The sequence below is a fragment of the Excalfactoria chinensis genome, chromosome 12 (genome assembly GCF_039878825.1).
Source record: "Excalfactoria chinensis isolate bCotChi1 chromosome 12, bCotChi1.hap2, whole genome shotgun sequence".
In the NCBI taxonomy this organism is placed as follows: domain Eukaryota; kingdom Metazoa; phylum Chordata; class Aves; order Galliformes; family Phasianidae; genus Excalfactoria; species Excalfactoria chinensis.
Window position 1 is genome coordinate 6608298 of NC_092836.1, and position 15221 is coordinate 6623518.

At 39.9% G+C, this 15221-nt stretch overlaps 1 protein-coding gene across 3 annotated transcripts in view; it reads right to left on the reverse strand.

The window, feature by feature from the left end:
• Positions 1 to 15221, reverse strand: part of ATXN7 (ataxin 7) — a 77404-nt gene that overhangs the window by 58903 nt on the left and 3280 nt on the right. For all 3 annotated transcript variants that reach the window (XM_072347302.1, XM_072347304.1, XM_072347301.1), the window contains exon 2: positions 2621 to 2713. The gene's annotated coding sequence lies outside the window, so the exon portion shown is untranslated. The remainder of the gene's footprint in view (positions 1 to 2620; positions 2714 to 15221) is intronic.

A 15221-nucleotide genomic window follows, 5' to 3' on the forward strand; every position in this document is an offset into this window, starting at 1 on the left:
ACATTGTACTTCCAGTTAATGATTTGGAAATCAAACTTATCTTTATTTATTTTAGACGTGGTATTGAATTCATCTTTTGAATTTGGAAATGTTAAAACAATCCCGGCAATCTGGCTATACAGATGAATAATTATAATCAAAGGAATTAGAAATGGGTATGACCTTATACACAGCTGATACGATATTACAATTTAAAGTGATTGTAATACACAGCTACTCAGATTAATTGTAACAAAATATTTGGGCTGAATTTCCATTTGTTGAAATCAAAGCACTTAAGGGGAATACTTTGATATCAACAATCTTCAGACAGAACCTACCTACTAGGCAAGGCTTCAAAACCTGACTGGTTTCTTGCCAGCTTGTCTACGGCTCTGTGGTAATCCACTGAGGCAGGAGACTCTGGGTCCATGAACAGCCTATATAACTTGAGAGCTCCCTGAGACCACAATGGTGCTGTCTGCCACTGATGTGAATGCCTGAATCCTCATACCCTTAGAAGTCTGACATGCTGATTACCATCAACATCAAAGATCCTGAGCACCCTGGCACATGAAAATTTGAATTTATACCACTCTTCACAAATTTCATTTCTGCTCACTGGTGCTACCCACACTGACAATGCATGCAGCAAATTATCAACAAAAAAGTCATACCAGCTGGACACAGACAGGTATACGAGACATACCCACAGGTGCTTGGCATTAGCTCAAAAGGCCATGGATGTGGGCCACAGATTTGGTGGCAAACTGGCTAAATTGCTGTGCTCACAGTCAAAGTGGAAGCCAGGCAGAAATTGAGGTCCTTGGGGACCAATAGTGGGTCCAATCCTGTTCAATAGACCATCTGGATGATGGGACTAAATGCATCCTCACCATATGAGGTGCAGGCCACATGAATCTTGGATAAGAAGGAGATATGCTGGAAGAAAGTGTCACTGTACAGAGACTGGAAGCTGAAAGCCTGAATCAGTTCAAGAAAGATGTTAAAAAACTGAATGAGATCTATCAGAGGACCACCAAAGTGATTAGAAGGTTGGAAAACATACTGAAGAAGAAAAGAGAAATTCTGCTCTAATGTAAATAATCAGCTGGGATATACGTCCCATGTCTCCATAGTAAACTTAACCAAATTCTTTAGTTAGCTACATTTTCATATTCTCACAATGTCTGATGACATAAATAAAAGGAATTTGAGTTCATTCTCTGATGGTCCTATTGTAGGGTTCATGTACACAAGTCCAGATTTCTGGAATATTCCAAAATCCTATTATAATTAATCTAATGGAAAAAACTTTCTAAAATATACCAGGCTGCATTGGCTTTGAAGACCAGTATTACACCAAACCCCATTTGGCCTCCACTGTATAAGACACATAAGAAGATTCATTAAGCATGACAGCACAGCAAGCTTTAAGTTCTCTGCTGAGGTAGAAGCCATAACTGTTGAGCCATAAACCTGCCCAAACCTGTGGGCCTGAAATGGTACAGTCTTGCAAAAGGAATCCACAGGTAACTTTTACACTATTTCTCTTCCTGAAACAGCACTTTCTTTCACATAAACTTCCAAAATATAAATTTTCAAATGCAGAATTGAAGGGTTAAAAAGGAATTTTGCTGAGCTGTTCAAGAGAAGCCAGCAGTTTAAGAGTGACATTGCGACAAACATTCTGCACTCTTCTTGAGCCCAGATTAATTCTGCCACTTAAATAAATTCTACAGTGAACACAGAGCTGGTCTGCAATGTCCCCTTCTGCTACAATCTACTTTAAAAGATATTAAAAGATGATTTGCACAGCAAAAACTAGTTTGTCTGAAGCAGACTGGATTTTCCAAGTTCGTGTATAAGGAAAATGCAAACTCTGAGCAAAATCTTTTTTTTTTTCCATTATATCAAGAAAAAATACATAAGATGGTGAAATGCATGTGATGACACAGAGCAAATATTGACATACAGGGGGAACAGAAAGAAACGGATACTGTGTCAATGAATTGGAAGTTCCTATAATCTGCAAAATCAGCCAAATTTAAACTTATTATCATAAATCTTATTTTTTTCCTAATGTTCTGCCACAAATGCCAGCTATGGAGAAGAACCTCGCTGTGTTGGGTAACTGTATAATTCTTACCCCAGTTTACAATTCTACTTTCTGGTAGGCTATGGTATATTCCAGAGCATAAGAGCCTTCCAATGCATTAAAACATGACAGACATTCATAAATAGATAAAATTAATTACTTGGAAAAAAAGAAGTTCATATCTTCTAAACTGTAATAAATACATTTAGAATGCTGTGTGTTATGTATGCCAAACCTTCTTTGTCCAAATCACTTGATCTAAGTGACTGAGGTACAGCTTACAATCTTTTTCTGGTTTGACTGTTCCAAGCTTGAAGCCCCGTTAGGTCAATTGTAAAGTCACTTTATTTCCCACTGAAACATATATTAAACACCTGCATTTAAAAAAAAACAGCACACAAAAAACAACTCTCCACACTGCATCTGGTAACACTTCAGGCTTGCTTTGCAACCCTGTTAATATCCTGTTCTCCACGCTCCTCACATCTGAAGTATGTGAATATTATGCTTAAGGAAAATATTTTGGTAAGCATGTCACAGTACCTTGAAATTGTGGCGAATCGCTGGGTTGGTTTATCAATTGATCTTCATCTGTTCAGATTCTGGAAGCTTTCTCTAACTTGTATCTGATTAATTCTGAAACAAAACAAGGAGTACAGCAGTAAGACATCTGAAACCTTACTTCAGTTTCATAACTCCGATTACATCTATTTAAAATCTAATACGACGCATTCTATCAATCAACTTTACAAACACAGTTTCTGCAATGAATTTAAAGTTGAAAGGTAAGCACGGAACTGTTATGCCCTCTTTGCACAGAACAGCTCTTTAAACGGCAGCCTGACATTACCAGAAAGGTATGCATTGGTTTAAATCTCAATCTTCAGCCCAGTTACTGCGCTTACATCGCCAACCACTGACCAGATTTCCAAGCAGAAACTGGTGTCTGTTTTGCCAGCTGGTAAAATGACAGCGCTGTATTTTCTGCACAGGATTCTTCTAGAATATAACATGACTCCAATAACAGGAGCTCTCGGTACACAGACATTGACATTTTTACCACCGCGTCACAGAACGTGGATAGCTAAAAATGATCCCTGGTGTAAGAGTCATTACTGACTATTACTGTATTGCTGATAAGGGATTTAATAGAAATTAGAAGGATACACAGACCGAAGCCTTTCCCACAACAGGAACCTCCGTGATCTCAAGTTTTTAAAATCCTTTTATTTACTGCTTACATACTTACTGTTTACACAAATTTCAGCACGGTTGGCTTTGTTTTAGTATAAATTAAAGCCTCATTGGTTAAAACTTTAAAATGTTTCTTACCCATTCTCACGCATGGGTTATACTGAAGATAAAATAACTGGCATTAGTGTTTTGAAGTTAAACCAGCATTTTCCCTTCATTTTACTAAGAAGCCACGAAGATGGATATAAATAAGCCACCTAGTGCTGTGGACGGATGACACTTCAGTGAGAATTATTTTTTCCCCTCCAAGGATTAAAGTCCAGACAAGAGGAATGCAGTCCAAGAGGGCATCCGAGCTGTGCCGGGGCGGGAGGGCTCAGCCTGACGGAAGGTGCAGAACGAAGCTCTTCCTGCCTTCTGGGGAGCTGCCTGCACTGACTTCATGCCTTCAGATCCTTTTTATGCACTGAGGACAAGCCCCTTTCTTCTCCTTTTGAATTGCAGCTTACCAGCTGACTTGGCCTGGACTGATAAGACCTACAGATACATTTACAGTTTCTTACCTTCACCAAGCTTTACTCTGTTCAGTAACATACTTGAGCCTAAGAAGCACAACAGAGCTTCATGATATTCTAATTGCTTGGTAAAATAAATAAACACATACAAATTCATGTATTCGGTGGACAACACTTGAGAACAAGTACAGTACTATTTTCTCTCCCCTCTGCAGTTACTGTTCTGCTTTACGGCAGTTCAGACTCGAGGTAACTAAGTTTCTACACTAATAGAAAGTCTCAGAAATTATAAATAAACATTACACAGAAATATCAAATCAAATCCTACAACACGAGGCTTCCTTTTCAATTCTTGTTGCAGCTCACTGGGAAAGGAAATGTTTTGTCAAAAACCTTTTCATTTTCCCATTGCCCGTTCAAGACACGAACTCATGCAGACCCTCCCCTTTGCAGAAGATCACTCAGAGCTCAGCCTCACAGACTCAGCCCCTCCAAGCGTATGATCTTCCTGCCATGAAAGTAACTCAACTGCTTAATCTCAACCCCTATTTCTTCAGGGAATTCGGAAGCTCTGCATGCAGGACACTCTTCCTTTTATCCTGATTCAAATGTTACAAGATGGATAAAGGGCACGTTTTGCTGCTTCGTGCAAAAATGGAAGCCAAAAAGTCACCCATAAAACAGAAGGCTTCTCTGAAGGCTTAAAAATCCGGGAATAGGGCAATCAGTGGGAAGTACAAACAATGGAGCAGATGAGGGTGAATGAAAAAACAGTAAACATTTTCTTCCTATGTAGAAGAGATCAGAGCATGCTGTGTTACCACCTGTGAATTTTGCTGTAGGGATTACATCTGGATTTGAGTTTGAAGGAAGTCAAGAGAGTAAATTTCAGAAGAATAAAGTGACAGTTTAATGACTCTTTAAAGAGGAGTCTTTCTCTGGATAATAGGTGGCAAAGAACAGGAACGATTCTTACTGAGAATTTACAGCAGGTCAATTACAACCACAACTGTCAGCAAAGAGTAATGTAAGGCAGGGATCCGATGATTGAGAATAAGCCACCAGGAGCTCCCTCTGCAGAAGGAAAGCACTTCAGTGTGCTGGAAAAGGGAGAGCGAGCTGCAGGGTGGAAAGGTGACAAAGATTCTCAGAGCAGCAGTCCAAGAAGATGGCAGAAAGCCTGCATTTTCAAACCAGACTGAGCATTATGTCACTCCTTGTGCTTGAATACCAAAGAAACTCAGTTGCAAGTGCTGCTCAATACCACGCAACACAGGAAACCACAACTGGGCAGAGCAAAAGCTATATCCTGGTGAAAATTGTATCTGCATAGACATAGGTAATAAAGGCACAGTCATGATGAATAATGAACACAATCCATTTAGGAGAAACATATTTACATGAAAAGTGTAACTCATTAAAACAAAGCCTTTTGAATAACTCTAACTGAGCTGATACAAAACACAAATAACTACACGCAGCAAGGCATACCTAAGGTATCTTAATTCCAACTCGTGTCATTTTCCTTTGTCTAATTGCAACAGAAGACGATCTGCATTCATCATTTTGCTCAGGAAATCATCTCATCGCTAATTTTACATTTGTTTTGAAACATCTTTTCTCACAACGGAGAAGTCTTCTTTGGCAGTACAATTTAAAAAGCCATAAGAAGCCTTCGCATTATCACACTTCAACAGTTCAAATACAACCACACAAAGCACAGAAGAGACAGGCTAAAAAATTACCCAGTTTCAGAAATCATGACAGATATTCTCTAAGCAGGATCTTGTCTTCTAGTTGAAAATACCTACGTTTTGCTGCATGATTTATGCCACCACTTGAAAGTTCAGTCTGAAAAGCACATTAGGTTACTGCAAACAAAGGTAAGTAAGGACTGTTGAAATTATATTTATACATTTCTTTAAAACCTGTATTCGTATGCACCTGTAGAGAAGAAAATGATACGTTCTGTCTCTTGTGTGATAGGAATATTTCACACCGGTCACAACTTGTATTGCACCAGAAAAACAGGCAACAAAAGGCTGGTAACAAGCAAAAGGATGCTGGACATCAGGAATATCCAATCCTCTACAAAGAAATAAAATCCCACTTGGCTCATTTCAAAGGGTGCCCAAACATGCAATATCAGCCCAGACACTTCTCAAGATAAAAAGGCACAGTTAATCAAGACAATGCAGAGTATACATGATTAACATGATTTGCAAAATTTATTACCGAGCTTCTCTGTTAAATGTAATGTTATTCAAGCTACACAGTCACGGTTATTGCAGATTAAAGATTACAAATTAGCTCCTCATGTATATCATTATTGTGAGTGGCTGCATTTTATCTGTCTAATTTTAAATTACTGCAGGCAGATGAAAGGCATCTTAAAATCTGGCTCATAATTTAGGTCCCATACCACTAACCTGAACAGAGATGGTGGCTCTTACATGGGTACCACACTATTCTCAATGTAAACAAAGGACACTGGCATGCACCCGAGGCTAAGGATGTCAGCATTTTTCAAACACCTTTCTGACTGTTCCATTTTATGGTGATGCAATATGACCTACATTTTCAGTGGCCAAAGAGAGACAGAGAAATAGAAAGGGAGGAGACAGAGAAAAGGGAGACAGACAGACCTTTTCTGCCCTTATCCTCCACGAACTGAAGCTGTAACTGTCCCTCACAGAGACCACAACGGGCAAGAATAAAATCAGAATAACATTACAGTAAATTCTGCAGGTGGTGTTGAGAGTATCATAAGAAATAGCAAGATTTTTTCCTGTAGTCCTGTGAACAAACACATACTGATACCCTCTACGGGAAAGAAGAGCAGAAGAATCAATAATTTTGTTGTCAGTTGCCAGTAGAAAGCTGCCTGTAATACAAACACTTATTTTACTACCTTTTATTTCCCACCCTGTTTGTACCACTTCATTTTTATGTATTCCCTTTAGATCTCAAAATGAAACACAAAGTAATACACATCATTATCATCACTTTTACAGAGAAATTGAGGAAGAGTGATTTGCCCACAGCTACCTACCAGGCCCAGCACAGGGCTGGGAACAGAAAGCATCACTCTTCATTATCTCTGTGCTGCGCCATCTATTAGGCACTGTGATACCTGTCATACTAACACATAATCTTGACATAATTCCAGAATTATCTCTATCTCGTCTTCCTTGCATATGAGCTTCACACAGAAAACTGCACTAGATCACTACTAACTCTCTTCAGAAAGCTTTCTCTTACAAATGATAGACCACATTTGTCAAGCTGTCTCTGGAAATGGACTTCACTGTGAACTGCAAAGCTTGACATAATGTGCCAATGGTATTTTTCACAACAAACATGTAAAAATAAACACCCAATTCAAGCTATAGTTTCTGTGGGGTTCTCCCCTTTTCCTGCAGCCATAGTATCTTACTTTTCAGAAATCTGTATTTTTCCACTGTCAAACTGTGGTGTTTAAAAGATGAAGGGATGTCACTAGGACTATATTAAGCAAAAATCAACATCCTCTGCTTATCAGTTACTGATTTTTAGCACAAGACCTGTCTTGCAGAACACATGCAAAGCACTTACAGCATCACAGCCCCTTTACAAATGCTGTTACGCATACAGATACACAACATAACATTCAATCATTTTCTTATTACCAAGATTGAAGGCCAAAATTTGATCTCAAATATACCTCTGTAAACCCAGAGCTGTAAACTCTGCAAACTCCAGTGCTTTCCAAGGAGCATCTTGAGATTTGCACAGAGGTAAACAAGCCTGTAATCTGGCACTGAATTCAAAACCATATATCAATAAAATTTATAGATTAATTCATGTTTTTGAACTGTATTTATTATAACAATAGCTTTCTTATCATACTGTATTCATCTCCTGAAATATAATCATCCCAGAGCAGCAAGTACTGAGAGACTGCCGCTCCTCTGCAGTTACAACAGGCAGCAGCACACAAGCAATGCTAAGTCCAACCATTAGCAGTGACTGGGCAGGCAGGCAAACAGACCTGTTCAAGGGAAAGGAGAGTGAAAAGCTGAAGCCTACTCTACTTTTAATATGAAGAAAGAGTGCGGAGTCAAGAGGCAGAGAGCTGACAGGAATGAAGGAAAGGAATTGCCTGTAAGTGGACAGGAGAGAGGTTAGAAATGAAGAGTGAAGGACAGACACTGCAAAAGGAAGATGAGGGACAGGGCAGAGGTGGAAGACATGACATCTAAAGCAGTAAGTATTTCTTAAATGACGCACAGCTGTGAGGCTGTCAGGAAATCCTCATTTCTAAAAATCAGGGTACAACAATGTATTACTCCTCCACTCCTCTCATCCCTGGTTGCACCTTTTGCAGCCTACTGAAACTGAATTTAGCAGGAAATGAGGATTCCTCCCATCATAAACAGAAATCTGTTTCTGCTAATCTGTGACAAGAGTCTTGCTGATCTGTAAAGAAGTCTCTTATCTATTTTTAGCATCACCAAAGCTCTCTTTTGCAAACGTCTCACTGCACCATTTTGTCAGTTACCCTTATTCTTTGCCTTTCTTTTTTGCTTATTTCTTTCTTCATAGCATCTCTGATTCCATTTGAAAGGGGGAGAAGCTGAAGTGATAGTTACTACTACCCAACACCACAAAAACTTCAACTGGAGAAGGCAGCCAGAGCAGAGATAGCAGGGTTCAAGCCAAAGCAACCCAGCAGTCTTCCCTTCTGCCTACTGCTGACTGCCACCTAGAGTCAGAGCCACTGGCTTGCACACAACAGTGCTATGGAGCAGAGAGAAATGTCAGAGCAATGAGAGAAACGTTGATCCCAACCATTTAAAAACAACAACTCACATTCTAAAAGCCTACAACTACTTTAAAAATAATTTGGGTTTCTCTTTTTAATGACTAATGAGCATTTGGTCCATGTCTCCCACCTTTTCTTTCTAAATTAAAAAGGCAATTTCACTTTGTTATAAACACCGAAGCTGTACACACAGGGAACATATACATGAAACAGCATTACACTGCTTTGCAAGTAAGTCCCGTATTTCCCACTGTGTGCTCACAGTAAGAAAGTGAGTGCAAAATGCCATTCTTAACTGGCAAGTCAACCTGTATTCATACTGACACCAACAAACCAATGGCTTAAACGTCTACAAAAGCCCACTCAGCCAACAAGACTTCTTAACAGAATCCATTTGTCACATGCTTATAACTATATTAACTCGGGCTCTTTATTATGCTGTATAAAAAATCTGATTTTTTCCATCATTACTCACATAGCTATTAACAGGGCACTCAATTTTCACAAATTAAGCAACCACTGGCTGCTCATTAACTAGATAAAAGGAAGTGTTTGTTGCCATTGCTATTATTTACCTGAGAATCAAATAATTTGTATTTTAACATACTTCCCATAGCAGTTACTCTCTGCAAACCATAGATGGATAAGAAGCCACAAGTGTGTATCTGCTAGCAAACTATTCAGCTATGAAACCCATTTATTAATTATAGCTATTAATGTCTCGTGAAGAAATCAGTTCCTCACTCCTCTTATGGTCAAGAAGACTGGTAATTATATGTTATAAAAGTATAAGATTTCTTCTCATCTTTATCATTACAACAGACAGATAATGTCCAGGTCACACACTGCACCTCTTTCTTCCTGCCTGTCCCACCAATTAGTATATTTTCCCTAAGTAGGCATATATCCACAGACAAAATTAAATGTCATTACAAAGCTCACATCACCTATGAACTAAAGTCACACTGTAGTTTATCAAAAGCAACAATTTCTACCCTTTGCATGCATGCAGTGACCTGTAATAATTGCTCCTTCAGATCCACACTCGGGCCACACTGCACAAAGCACTGCACAAAATTTCTTAGCTTTTCCAGGTAGAACAACAGTCCTATGACTAGCCTGGATGTAACATCAGAGCAAAGAATATTCAAAGAGGAAGAGGACAGACACTATAACATTGTCTTAGAGGCCTACATGCAATTAACACTCTTCCAACAAACCAAAACCCACCGATAACCAAAACTTTTACCTAACTGCCATAGCCTTTCTTACAAATACAAAAAACTCCAGTTGAAATAAAGCTGCTGAACAGGCCACAGTGGTAGAAAAGATGTTCCAATGTATATCAGTCTTATACTCTGATCCTATTAGAGCCTGTAAAGTTTGCAGTTAGATGTCTGTTAACCAAAGGAGGGGCAGCAGGAACATCCAGAGGTTGGCCAGCCCATCACACAGCCCCAAGGCACAAAGCTAGACTATCTGTTGGGAACAATACAGGTAATTGAAGCTGTTCTTAAAGTCCTCAGGCAATGGAAGCACCATTGTCCCCGCAAAAGATTATTCCAACTTCACTCCACCAGAAAATTGTCCAAGCTGAATCTTCCTTGCTGCAATCTGATCCGGTTCTCTCCTTATTTGCCATAAGCTCCTCGCTTTGCAATGCTCTCCAACCAATTTGTCTTCTCACTCTCAGCTTCCTCTCACTTAAGCTGAGGAATTACATTCTCTCAGCCGCGTTTTTCATCTCTTTAGGCAATTTCTTCGGCATCTCCACACTTCCTCTTTCCTGATTTCATTCTGTACAGACCCTGCTGCCCTGCACGTGGGTACTTAATAATTACTTTACCTCAAACTAAAGGACATAAAATAGTCTGATTTTCAGGATTCTTAGTAATTTATGTATTTTCCTGCATAACAAAGTTTAGGAGACTCAGCTGGAACACAGCCAATACTCCTTCTGTATGTAGCGTTTTGTACTTATAAATAAACCTAGTAAAAGTACACGTGATATTCCTACCACTTTAAAAACTCAAGTAATGTTCCCGAGATAATAAAATGTCATTATTATGGTCTGAGCACAAACATAAAAAGGAGGTTGGCCCCATCACTCTGCAGCAAAACTGTGCATGTTCCTGTTGACATCACAGACGGTGCACAAAGAAGAGTTGGTGAAGCACTAGAAACATTGAAAATTGCTTGCCAAATGTGAAGGAAAATAACAAAATGCGGCTTAATAGAAGTGAAAAGAACTCCTGTATCTGCCAGTAGCCATCCTGTGCTAGGCTGCTCTTTTCCCCAAGCAATGACAGTGCAGCTGAATAAAAGATCCCACCTGCATGGGAGGCAGCAGAGAACAACTGCTTACTGCAGGAAGCCTCTGGGAGGGAGCAATGCCTGCAGAAGAGCACCAAGAACAACCACCAGGAAAAGAGATACAGAAGAGCAGTTGCACTCATTGATACAAGCAGAAAGAGAAGAAAACACAAGTTGCAAAAGGGCTGTCTTAGAATTGCCATCTCTGCGCCAAGTCCTAGAAAGACAGGATGGGGAACTGGCTCTATTAAGAAGCAATTACAAATAAAGAAGATTCATTGAGAATATGCCAGTCCTCAGGAAACTACCTGTGTCATCACCACATTAAAAGCCTATGCCAACATCTGAGATCTGGTGGTACATGCCTGCTTCTCTGAGACACATCCCTGTTGTGCTTACCATATCTGCTCCCAGGGGACATAAGGCACATCCCACACAGTTGGAGCCAAACACATTACATACAGTGCGTACATTTTATTGTTGACATTTTAAAAGATAAAGTCTATTTTGAAATGCAAACACCACACAGCCCTGTACTGAACTGTGATCGTCCCGAGTCCATTTTAAATTCTAACACAGGGGATGTAGCGCACCATCTTAATAATTCATCCAACAGAATGGTGCAATCTTAGAACTGGAAAACAAACAAACAAGCAAACCCAACTCATTCCAAAGCTAAGGCTAAAAGTGCTCCCTTTAAAACCAGCCACTTCCCTTAGCGCTGTGGAAAATCCCATTGAAAACACATCAATGCCTTTCTCCAGTACAGCTCAAAATACGTTCAAGAGCTTGAAAGATCAGGACAGATTTCTTTAACATAAACATTTGAAAACAGCAGCTCTTGAGCTATTTCCTTCCATTTGTTTGATGACATTTGATCTACAGTTACAGTCAGTGGCTGCTGTTTGTTCAAGTTTTTTGACGTAACAGGAGGGAAGAAAAGCTTTACTAGCAAACTGCACTGTAAATAGTCTCCTGTTCCAATCCAGGCCAAGTAGCTGCAGCTCAAGTGCACTTTAGGTATTTTTTTCAATTTCAAACTCATTACATCATGTAATAAAATTCCCATATGTTCTAACATACATGTGCGTGATTTCATTTGAGGCTATTTTCTTGTTCAACCCCATTCTGGCTTTATGCTCACACCCCACAAACCACAAACAGATCTCAGAAATGAAGAAAACGTTCAATAAGCGTAACTGCCAAAGCAACGCTGGAATGAAACCGAAGTGAAAACATTTACAATCAACCACAAAATCACAGGTGCACAGTTGTAGTTATTATTAGCACGGCTTTGTTTTACCCTCAACTCTTAGAAGCCCATCTTTATTCATTTAAGCAATAAAACCCAATCTCTCTGCCTTTTCTCCTTTATTTGAGCACTTTTATCCACATATACTCAATATTTATGCTTTCATTAAAATAAAGGCAAAAGACAGAGGGCCAGAAAGAATCCCTTACAGATTTCAGACATTCTGCACTAATTCTTTTCAAAACCAGAACCAAAACAGGATGTTTGTTTATACCGAGTCCCTACCAAAATATTGCTATAACACAGATTGGACTTGGAGCTTTGTAAATCCTACTCAGAAATAACATTTTGGCCCAAATGCATGGATTTTCATATGAATTGACCTTAACCTGCATACACGGTTACTTTCATAGCCACACATATAATCACTTTCATATCCCAACTGAAAATCTGCATAGATGTACAACACGTATGTATATACATACACTAACTAAATACATAACGCATCTGTGTCCAATCTCTCCTTTGTCAGTAGGTCTGAAATCCATTGTCCCAGCTGCTTCTTGCACCTCCCCCAAAGCAGTTTATCAGGCAGATTTTTTTGTTATGGTTCCACAAGGTGTTGTTTTTTTTTTCTGCCTACACTTTTCAAGTCCAACTCCTATTCCTGCTTGCACATAAAATCTGGCAATTACCACAAAGGCACTCACACATATCTTTGAAGAGAATCTGGTCTTCAATCTGAAAGTGATTTTTGCAATGCTTGCAGGTCTCTCTCTCGCACTTCTGAAACGACTGCTTTGATTTTATGCATTGTTTCCTTAAATGCTTTAGTTCTGAGTTGTCTAATAGCTGAGTGCTGGGCTACAGAGTTGAGTTCATTCTGTCCTTCTGAGAGCACCACCACCTTACACCAGCCAACAGCCTGCTGATTACAAAATTCACTCTGATGGAAGGAATTATGAGCACTAATCTCCTCTGGATGGAGGATAGCTGGGTTGAAGGCACCCACACGTGGTGAGTATCTAGCGGATAACAGCCCCGCTAATGACAAAAAGGGAACCAGAACCATCCCCACCTCCTGGGTTTTGAAAGCAAAGACTGACCTTTACTCTCCCTTTGAAAGAAAGAGCTTATGATCCTAATTTCAAGAGAGCGTGAATCCAAAACGCTCCCTGGAGAAAGATGCTTAGCCCTGGATACAGGCAGGATTTAAGCACATTCCTACTTAGCTACTGGGAAGAAAATGTGCATATTCATCATCTCTTTCCAGCTGCTTCAGCTGGTGTAATTCTAATGGAGCACTTGCAAATCCTGAAGTGTTTGGCCCTCTCCTTTTTCTGGCCTCAGGTAGGTCGAATCTTCCCTTTGGTACAACCTGCCTGAGCAGAGTGAGGAAGGGCCACAACATGCATCTCCTTATCTGGATCTCAGCCTCTGCTGAGATGGATGAGAGCACGTCTTCTTCCCAGTGGAAGCATGTCTTCTCTTTGGGGGTTTTGCCCTGCTTTGAGTCACTGGTGTAGGGTAACAATGGTCAGAAACATGACATGATGCACTAAAACATAAGAACGTAAAAATGAGCAGGCATCACCAAAGCATGTGACCACGCCTCTGTTTCCCTGCTTAGACCCAGAAACCAGGGTGTGAGCACGTGCCTCAGTGCATTGTGTCACAAATCATAGCTGTTCCTAAACACTACCACTGACAGAGTTACTCTATTAAAAGAAAACATACTTTTATGCCATGAAGCAATCCATGGCAATATATAAGACTGTTTTTAAACAGAAACTGTCAGTTTGTCAATACAGACCCAATTCTTTCTTTCTCCATCTTCTGAAGACAGAAGTGTTGCCTCCGACATCTTCCCATAGCATGGAACCTTACTTTGCCAAGCTCAGAAAGCCATGTAAAAATTCTAGGTGTTCTTCCACAGATTTCAGCTGCTTGTAAAAAGGAACACATTGCAACCAACCCCGAAACCAACCAACCACCTTCTGTAATGTTATAAAGCCTGAAGGGCTGAATCAGACTCTGTGAGGCTCTCCTGAGGCCAGCACAGGGCCATGGGGTTCTCCCAACACCACTACAAGGACAGCACAAGCAGGAAACACCTGGCTTCCCACTGAACCTTCTGTAAAATCTCCTAGGAACACTACCAGCTATTTATTTAGATGTCACAAGTAAATAAGGTATTCACAGCCCTCTGATTGTTCACCCAGTACTTAAAGCCATGGTTAAACACAAACATTTACCACCTGGCTCAGCTCCACCAAGGACAAACTCTTCTTCTTAGTCCCTATTAGAATCTCAATCAACGTCCATGTCTTCCTCTGAAAACTCTGGAATGCCACTGGTGATCTTCAGGGCACAGCGTGAATGCTACCAAACCAGTGAATTGATGCATTGAGGAAGGAAAACATAAATACATAGTAATAACATACTGAAAACATCCTGCCAACAAAGAGACTACCAGATTAGTGACTAATTCTTTCAAAACAGTTCCAAAAGCATAAATGGCTGCTTCCTCATAACATGCATGAAATACAAAGTGTCACCCAAAAATAACCCCAAAGCCGTTTTAAATCATGGATGGCATAGAACCTCCTACACATCACACATGCAGCTGGAACTTCTGGGGTTAATGATTTTTACACCAAGAGAAAATCGAACTACCTAATACAGCTTGCTGCAGTTTCATGACACTGAGTTCTATGAGACACGTGTTAGAACACCTTGATGTTCGCACCAAGCAGGAAGCTACAGTCCCAATGAGCATTCTTGCTCCCCCTTTTCTTGTTACGCTATAACACTATGAAAACGTGCTAGCTCTGTGGAAACACATGGATCCATGTTAGGAAAGCTTTTTACAAGGCTAAGAATCACACTGTTTAGACAAAAATAAAAGAAGAAAAAGCTATTTGTTTTACTTTTTTTTTGAAAAAAAATCAGTCCTATCTGCCAAGAGTGAATATTTTAACATCTGCAGAACGAGACAGCAAGTGGCAGAGCATTTTTACAGAATAAGATGGCAATCACTTGAAACACTGCTGCTGATTTGCAGTA